The 8,908-nt window shown below is 41.1% G+C and overlaps 1 non-coding gene across 1 annotated transcript; it reads right to left on the bottom strand.

Moving 5' to 3' along the window:
- Positions 1-1,421: 1,421 nt before the first annotated feature.
- LOC150053756 (U6 spliceosomal RNA) lies at positions 1,422-1,528 on the bottom strand. The gene has a single exon (XR_016537983.1). It is a non-coding gene; the product is annotated as a U6 spliceosomal RNA (small nuclear RNA).
- Positions 1,529-8,908: the final 7,380 nt, after the last annotated feature.

The raw sequence follows: 8,908 nt of genomic DNA, 5'->3' as shown, positions 1-8,908 counted from the left end.
ACAGTTATATTTGCCAGATAGAAGGTGCATTGCTTCTCATGTTTTTGTCCCCACTTCCTTCCACCCACCCCCTCCTCTCATCTTTTTCCCCCCTTTCCTTTTCAAACAAATAAATGTATATACAATATACCAGGTAACAAAGTTAGATACTGTAACAATATGAGATTAACAAAAGGATGACAAAAGAGAAGAGAAAAAACATAGTACATTAAGAATAACGATCACTCATAATTAAGCTCTTGTTTCCATGTCCTGGAGGTCTATTGATTTAGCCTCATCCTATAAGGCCTTATGTATCTAAGGTTTGAGCTATTGTATTCCTCTGCTAGGAGAGTCCAAGGTCTGAACTAGTTATTACAAACGAGGGAAACCATTGAGCTTATGTTCCTTTGGTATCACCCCAATTGTAAGGAAATGGAAAGACTTGGAAAAAATCACATTAAGTTTAGCATGTCAGTTACTTTTGAGATAGAGTCTTGCTTAAAGATCAGGCTGGTGTGGATTGTGATTCTCTTACTTGTGCTTCCCTTTGTTTCTGACATTCTGACAAATGTGCTACCATACTCAGCTATTTCATGAGTGGACTTGACTCTCTTGTTCTCAGCCTCCAAAATGTTTAGAATTACAGGTACAAGCTACTGTGTTTTGCTGGTGATATTGAGGTTTGAATCATGATCCTCGTGTTTGCTGAGCCATACCTCTAGTTTGATTGTCTGTGGTAGTGTGTGTGTGTGTGTGTGTGTGTGTGTGTGTGTGATAGGGTCTTATCTTGCCAGGTACGTGCCTTGATGTGATTCATTTTTGTTAGGCTGGCCTTGAATTGTTATCCCAACCATCCCAGCTTCCTACACAGCTAAGATTATAGGCATGAGCCACTGGTTCCTGAGTTAATTTAAGTTTTTGGTGATAGTTTATTCTAATTTTGTATTTTGCCCCCTGGTAATGGAATTTGAACTCAGGGCTTTTGACTGGGAGGCAGATGTCCTCTAGCTTGACCACATCTCCAGCTGGTTTTGTAAATTTTCAATATTATCTTTTTATTATTAAATAATTCAGGCTACTGTTTGCATAATAGTGCATTTTATGTGAAGATTTTCATATAAAATGATATCAAGAAAAATAAAATTATGAAATAAATGTAATTTATAAATGATATAATTCTATTTGCTGGTACTGGGGTTTGAACTAAAGGTTTTTTTTTAATTGTAATTAGTAAAAGGGTTACATGATATTTGCCAGATAGAAGGTGCATTAATTCAGATACATTGATACCCTTTCACATGTCTTGGTACCCGTTTCCCTCCCCCCCCACACCCCCCACCCATCTTGGTTTTCCCCCCTTCCCTATCAAATTTCAAATATCCAAATACAAATAAATTCAATATATCAGATAACAAAGTGAGATACTATACCAATATGAAAAAAATATGGAACGCTTCACGAATTTGCGTGTCATCCTTGCGCAGGAGCCATGCTAATCTTCTCTGTATCGTTCCAATTTTAGTATATGTGCTGCCGAAGCGAGCACTGAACTAAAGGTTTTATACTTGCTCAGTTTTCTTGCTCCCAGGCTGGAACTCTGTCCTTTAAGCAATGCTTCTTGCCTGGCATTTTCTTGCTGGGTGTTTTAGAGATGGGCGTCTAGTGAAATTTTTGCCTGGGCTGGCTTTGAACCACAATCCTCTGGATCTCCCTGAGTAACTAGGATTATTACTGAGCTGCTGGTGCCTGGGGAATGATGTGCATTCATTACTTATCCAATACCACCTGCGTGTTAAAAGAACAGCCAGAGTTGCACAATCAGGTGCAGTGTGTTTTGTAGTGTGCCAACTTCCAGTTATATCCAAACCTCACTTTGCACATATGTTAAGTATTGTCCTTATGACACTATCCTGGCCAAGGTAGGGGGATAAAATTTGTTTTAGTTAGCCATCTGATTATTGACTTATAGCTTTCGAATTAAGGCCTAAAGAGCCCAAGCATCTGCTTAGACTTGGGCCCAGTAATGAGTGCATACTGGAGTATCCCACATCCCATCCCACTGGCCAGTCCAGTTACAGTGCAGGGAATTTCTAGCTTGGGATTAAACTTTTTCCCTCCCTCCCTTCCTTCCTCCCTTCCTCCCTCCCTCCCCCCTGCCCCGGTTTCGTGTGCTGGTCCTGGAGCTTGAAGTCAGCACCTAGGCACTATCCCTTAGCTTTTTCCACTCAAGGTTGTTACCATACCACTTGAGCCACAGCTCTTCTTCTGTTTTTTTTTTTTTGTTGTTGTTGTTATTGTTTGTTTGTTTGTTTTTTCTGTTTTTGTTGTTGTTGTTGTTAATCGGAGATAAGACTCTCCCAGACCTCCCTGGTAAGGATGGCTTTGTATTGTGATCCTCACATCTCCTACCTAGGATTACAAGTGTGAGCCACAGGTGCCCAACCTATTGAAGTGTTTTAAATTAAGTTGCTTCCAGAATGCTCTCTGACATCCAAACTCAGGAATACCTTTGTAGTTAGGGCTACCTCAAATAAATCAAACCTTGGACATTTACACTGAATGTAAGAAGATGAAATGGCAGGAATTTAGTGCTTATTGCTCTTCAAGACTGGCGTTTCAGGGGTTAAATTGTAGTCTGTCTGTCTGTCTGTCTGTCTGTCTCTCTCTCTCTCTCTCTCTCTCTCTTTCTCTCTGCAGAAAACCATTTTAACAAGTCAAGAGGGATGAGGCACCCTTCCTTCCATATGGAAACTAAAAATATTTATCGCACTGTTTACTAGAGGCCTAGGATCCAATTTTTCTGTCTTTGATTGACAGTGTGACCCCTACCTGGGATATACCACTGTCTCAGTGGATAGAAATTTTATTTGCTACCTGCCTTCCATGTAAGTAGCTTTAAACCAGGAGCCAAGTATAAAGCTGAGTTGGGGCAGAGGGCATTGACACTCATAATTTCAATCTATTCCTAGAGCACATCGTCTGTTTCAGTAAAGAAAGTCATAATTAACCAAACTGCCTTGTGTTCCTTTGGAATCCCAGAACCACAGGATAATCATAGCGCAGCATGGGGGAAAGGTGAGCAGGTCACAGGCTGGATCATTTGGCAAATGAGTGGAGCCCTGGCTGGTCCCTCTCCACAGTCAGTGTGGGGAATGGAGATGTCACAACCATTATGTTTTAGTTATTAGAGCTGCTGGGCCACGGCTCCCTGTGACCTATACGCACAATACATTTTTGTTGGCTTCAATTGTTTTCTACTGCATTCCTTTAATACTCAACCCACTAGACAAAGTCTACCATAGTTGACTTTCAGGGAGAAATCTTGGTTGGGGCTGTAGTCCTGACATCATTTCACTGGCTTGCCTCCCCAAGGCCCGGGGCTTTTATGCATGAGAAATATCCTGGGATTTTTACCAGTTCATTTCGCTGGAAGGTATTTCTTAGCATTGCTTATGAAGCTGATTGAGATTGGCTACAACAACAAAATTAGGAAACCCTAGGAATCTAGAGGAATAGTGATTAAAAAAAACCCAAGGTGCCAGTGTCTTATGCCTGTAATCCTAGCTGTAATTCAAAAGGTAGAGATCTGAGTATTGAGATTCAAAGCCAGCTGTGGCAAAAAAAAAAGTCTCTGTGAGACTTTTATGTACAATTAGCCACTCAAAAACCAGTAGCAGAGCTGTGGCTCAAAGTGCTAGAGTGCTAGCCTTGAGCAAAAGAGCTCAGGGGCAGCATCAAGGCCCTGAGTTCAAGCCCCACCACTGACAAAAAATTAAAATAATTCAAGGCTTACATTCATCTTACAATATACCTCAAGTTTATTATATCATGAAAAAACAATGTGTAGCATGAGCTCTTCCTTCAAATAAGAAAACTTTGTACGGGCGCACATAGGTGCATGCGTGGTAGATGGGGTCAGAGAGTTTCCACTAACAGAGATGTTGGTAGTAATTTGGTTATTAGCAATAACATTGACCTGCACTTCAAACCTCTGCTTGTATCAGTGGAGGAACTGGATGTAGAATGAAGAGGTAACCTGCTAAGGTCCCTCAGCCTCCACGAGGCTGTGCTGGGGTATCTCAGTGGCTCCAGCCATTTAAGTCTTTCACAGGCAGACTTAGCAATGGTGTTGTACCAGCTCTCTGAACCTCTCTGAGTTCCATCAAATTGACATCACATTGATCCAGAACAAGGTGCAGTTTACTTATCCTCCTAGGAGCCTAAGGTTCCCCAGACTCAGAGCTTCCTGCTGAGACTGGGGAAGACCAGGCTGAGTTGGCTGTGTATCAATTCGTTTGGCTGCTTTTGTCCTATGCTTCCTGGTGACCTGTGGGTTCTGGTCCAAGCAATGTCAAGTGAAACAGATGTGAGATGATTTTATGTCAAAGCAAAGAAAGACATATGATGTCTCTTGTCTGTGAGGCCCTGGATCCAGGCCAGTTGGACCCCATCCTGTAGTGTGTCCTGCCAGAGCAGCCCTGCTCCCCTCCTTACCGCTCTGCCTGACAGCGGTGGGATCAGGACTCTTGATGATGGAGGGGGCTGATTTCTGTGCCAGCCATCCTGCCATTTGCCATCGTGCTGTTTCCTATGCTTTTGTTAGGAAAGGCTCCATCTTATCACAGCTGTTGTGCGATCATTCTCTGTATCCAGGCAGGTTAAGATCGTGGAGGGTCAAGGGTAAAACCCTTGGGCTCTGTTACCTATTAGCTGGGAACCTGGATAACAGTCATCACTTCTGTTTCTCCCTTTGTACCTGTAAAATGAGGGTAATAATACTACACGCTGCTTCAGGGTATTTTGAAAATTAACTTAGTTGATATACATGGACTGCATCAAGGCGGCGTTTTGGCTGCTCTGAGTAAGACTCGTATGTGCTTTGCTGGCAGACTGGCCCGAATGCATATTCATGAGGCTAATTCCATTACCTTTACCTTTCAATGGCCAAGTCTGCATTTTGAAAATGAGTATGGTTGTGGAGACGATTCCTCTCTCTTCCAGCTGCTCAGTGATTCTGTCTGTGTGATTCATTAGAATTCTAAGTGCAGCAGGGCTGGTCTTGAAATAGAATCTTTAAGCACAAGGCTATTTGATGGTGTCTGTTGGACAATTACTCTTCATAAGTAACACTTTTTCAGCTTTGTACTGGCCATTGGATGTGAGCATGTTAGCAATTAAAAATAGCTTAAAAGCACATTAAGATGACAACTAATCTCGATTGATCAGAATAGGTCTTTATTATACTTGATGCATAATTTGAATTTTATTGCTGAGATAAAAGGTTAAAACAGATAAGTAACTGACATGGAATACATGCTTTGCAGGAACCTTCCTCTGAATTTTTTTAATACACCTTAGTGAAATTAATAAACCATTTCTTCCAGCAGGATTGTGTCACTGAATAAATCCCATGATCTTACTCAGTGTCAAAGCAAATCAAGTGACTTTGATCTTTATTTAAAGAAGAAAACTGTTCAAATTGTAGTGGCATGTACATTCCTCACTTTGGATGAAGGAATCTATGGTATCTCTGGAAAAGGGAATAAATATTCCCTGCAAGGCAAGGTGATATTTCTTTCTCTCTACAAAGATGAAATTTAACTGTGCAGAAACATTTTAGTTTGATGCAATACCACTTGTCAAGTCTTTCTTTGATTGCTTTGCTTCTAGATTGTTACTCAGAAAGTTCTCCTATTCCTCCCTATAATGGTTTTAGTTCTTACATTGTGGCCTCTGATCTATTTTGAGTTGGTACTGGTGCAAGGTGATAAAGAAGATCCAGGTTCAGCTTTTTACATGTAGAAATCCAATGTTCCCAGCACCATTTGTAAAAAATTATATTAAGTGAAGTCAGGCCCAAAGAGACAGAGGTTGCATGTTTTCTCTCATATGTGGAAGCTAGAATTCCTTTTTGAGGTGTGCAAGTATATGTAAATGTATTCACTGAAATATGGTAGATTCAAGGGAGAACTCCCATAGTGTGATTCCTTTGAATCAAAAGTCAACAAAATAAAACTGATACTTGAAAAGAACAGGGTAGGATCAAGGGGAGAGGAACAGACACATGAAGCGAAGGAGGTGGGGGGGATGTAGTCAAGAATTCAGTGTATATGTATATACATTGAGAAAATATAAAAATTGAGAAAAATGAGGGAAGGGGTGGGTTGGGAGGGAGGGGTGAGAATGTTGGAAAGGATCACATTGATGAAGATACATTGAATTCATAAACTGTTTTATTGAATAATTCCTTTGTATATAACTACTTAAAGATTAAAAAAAAATCTAGCCAAAGACCACAACCGTATGTTGATACAGTAGCGCCCACATGTGTGTGGTGGCATTCTTTACCATTTTCTAGTAATGGCGCCCCTCTATATTCTTGGAAGGATAGCTATTCTCTGACATTCATAGTATCCAACCTCCCCAGCCACCACAGTGGGCATTTGACCAACCTGTTGTCTTCTATCAAGGCAGCTGCAACAGAACACCACAAACGATGTGTGTTCTCTCAGAGCTTTTAGGCTAGGAGGCAGATGTTGAGATTTGGGTGAGATTTGTTCCTTCCAGAGGCCTCACAGAGTACTGTTGATGCCTCTTTGCCTGCTGCTGCTGGAGAGTGGCTGACAATCCATGGCTTGTGGACTCCTCATGCCACTCTTTGCTGTGGACAGAGTCTTCTCTGTGTTTGCACGTCTCTGTCTAATCTTCCCTGTTCTTATCTTCTCTGCTCTTCTCTGTTCTTTTTCTTTTGGCCAGTCATGGGGCTTGAACTCTGGGCCTGGGTGCTGTCTCTGAGCTCCTCAGCTCAAGGCCACCACCCTACCCCTGGAGCCACAGCCCCACTTTTTGTTTTCTAGTGGTTTCATGAACTTTTGTGCCCTGGGTAGCTTTGAACCACCATCCTCAGATCTCAGCCTCCTGAGTAGCTAGGATTACAGGTGTGAGACATTGGAGCCTGGCTCTTCTCTGTTCTTGTGAGGACAGCAGTCATCCGATTAAGGCTGATCCTCCCAGTGTTACCTCATCTTGGCTGACTACTCTGTGAAGATCCGATTTCCCTCCAAACTTACATCTACAGGTATCAGAAATTAGGCTGTGTTCTAATATTTTCTCTTTTCTGTAGTAATTGCCAAGTTTCAGTGTTTATATTAAAATCCCAGATAGTAGCGAAGGCAGAACTCCAGTTTCAGACTTCTTTGTGCAGAGACTCCATTTTCAAGCATCATGTGTTAAGATGCTTCCCCTCTCCCCCGCACACAGATTCCTTTCCCAGAAATCAGGTATCTGAAGCTCCATGGATTTATTTCTGAGTCCATTTGGTCTTTGTGTTCCATTTGGGACAATACCATGCTACAGTTCTATAGTATAATTTTAAAGTCTGATAAGGACAATACCTCCACCATTTGCTTTTTTTCCCCCTGAAGATTGTTTTTGCTATTTGGGTTCTTTATCTCCACCCCCCCTTTTTTTCTTTTTTTTTAATTGTAATTAGTAAAAGGGTTACATGATATTTGCCAGATAGAAGGTGCATTAATTCACATACATTGATACCCTTTCACATGTCTTGGTACCCATTTCCCTCCCCCCCCCCACACCCACCACCCCCTTTTTTTTGGTGATGATGCTACAGAATTTTAACTCAGGGACTGGACACTGTTTCTGAACTTTTCTGCTTAAGGCAAGTGTTCTACCACTTGGGCCACAGTTTCCCTTCTGGCTTTTTTTCCCTGGCCAATTAGAGATAAAAGTTGTGGGGCTTTCCTGACTGGGCCAGCTTTGAACTGCGATCTCAGATCTCAGCTCCTGAGTAGGAGGTATTAAGGTGTGAGCCATTGGCACATAACTATTTGGAGACTTTTGTGCCTCTGTATGAATTTTAGGGTTGGCTTATTATTTATGTGAATAATGACACTGGGATTTTGCTTTTACTTTTTTTTTTTGCCAGTCCTAGGGCTTGAACTCAGGGCCTGACCACTGTCCTTGGGCTTTCTCAAGGCTAGCACTCTACCACTTGAGCCCAGCACACTTCCAGCTCTTCTATGTATGTGGTACCGAGCAATCGAACCTGGTCTTTGTGCTAGGCAAGCACTCTACCACTAAGCCAAACTCCCAGCCCAACACTGGGATTTTGGTAAGGTATCGTGTTGAATTTTTACATTGCTTTTGGTAGTACAGACATTTTCATAATATTGATTCTGCTAATCCATGAGCGGGGGAGGTCTTTCATGTGCTGATGGTTTCTTTAATCTATTTCTCCAAGATTTCATAGTTTTCATTGTGGAGGTCTTTTAACTTCTTCGGTTAGGTTTATTCATCATTATTTCTATTTATTTTGAGGCTACTGCAAATGGAATTGTTCTCATTTTTTCTCAGCCAGTTCACAGTTAATGAACAGAAAAGCTACTTGTTTTTGTGTATTGAATTTATATCCTGCTATGATCCTAAAGGTGTTTATTCAGCTTTAGCAGTTTTGAAGTGCAATATTTATGGTACTTTGATTATAATATCATATCATCTGCAAATGGAGATAATTTAAGTTATTTATTCATTATTTGAATACTTATTTATTTTTTCTCTTGTCTTATTGCTTTGTCTAGGAGCTCTAGTACTATACTGAATAGGAGTGGAGAGAGTAGGCTCTCTGACCCTAAGAAAAATTATTAAAGGTTTTTCCCTGTTTAGTATTATGTTACCTGTAGGTTTGTCATTTATAGCTTTCTTTTTCTTTCTTGGGGTTTGAACTTACAGCCTTTTTTTCCCTTGTCTTTTCCCCTCAAAGCTGGTACTTTGCCATTTGAGCCACATCTCAAACTCCAGCTTTTTAGTGGTTAATAGGCAGCCTGTAATCAAGGATATTACCTATCCACGGTGAGTTCTCAAAGCTCTTTGTAGAATAAATCTGAGACCATTGATAGATCTCAGAGCA

This window comes from Megascapheus bottae, chromosome 15, assembly GCF_031878675.1.
Source record: "Megascapheus bottae isolate mThoBot1 chromosome 15, mThoBot2.hap1, whole genome shotgun sequence".
Classification (NCBI taxonomy): domain Eukaryota; kingdom Metazoa; phylum Chordata; class Mammalia; order Rodentia; family Geomyidae; genus Megascapheus; species Megascapheus bottae.
Note: the sequence above shows the minus strand (reverse complement) of the source record. Positions and strands in the feature narration are given on the sequence as shown.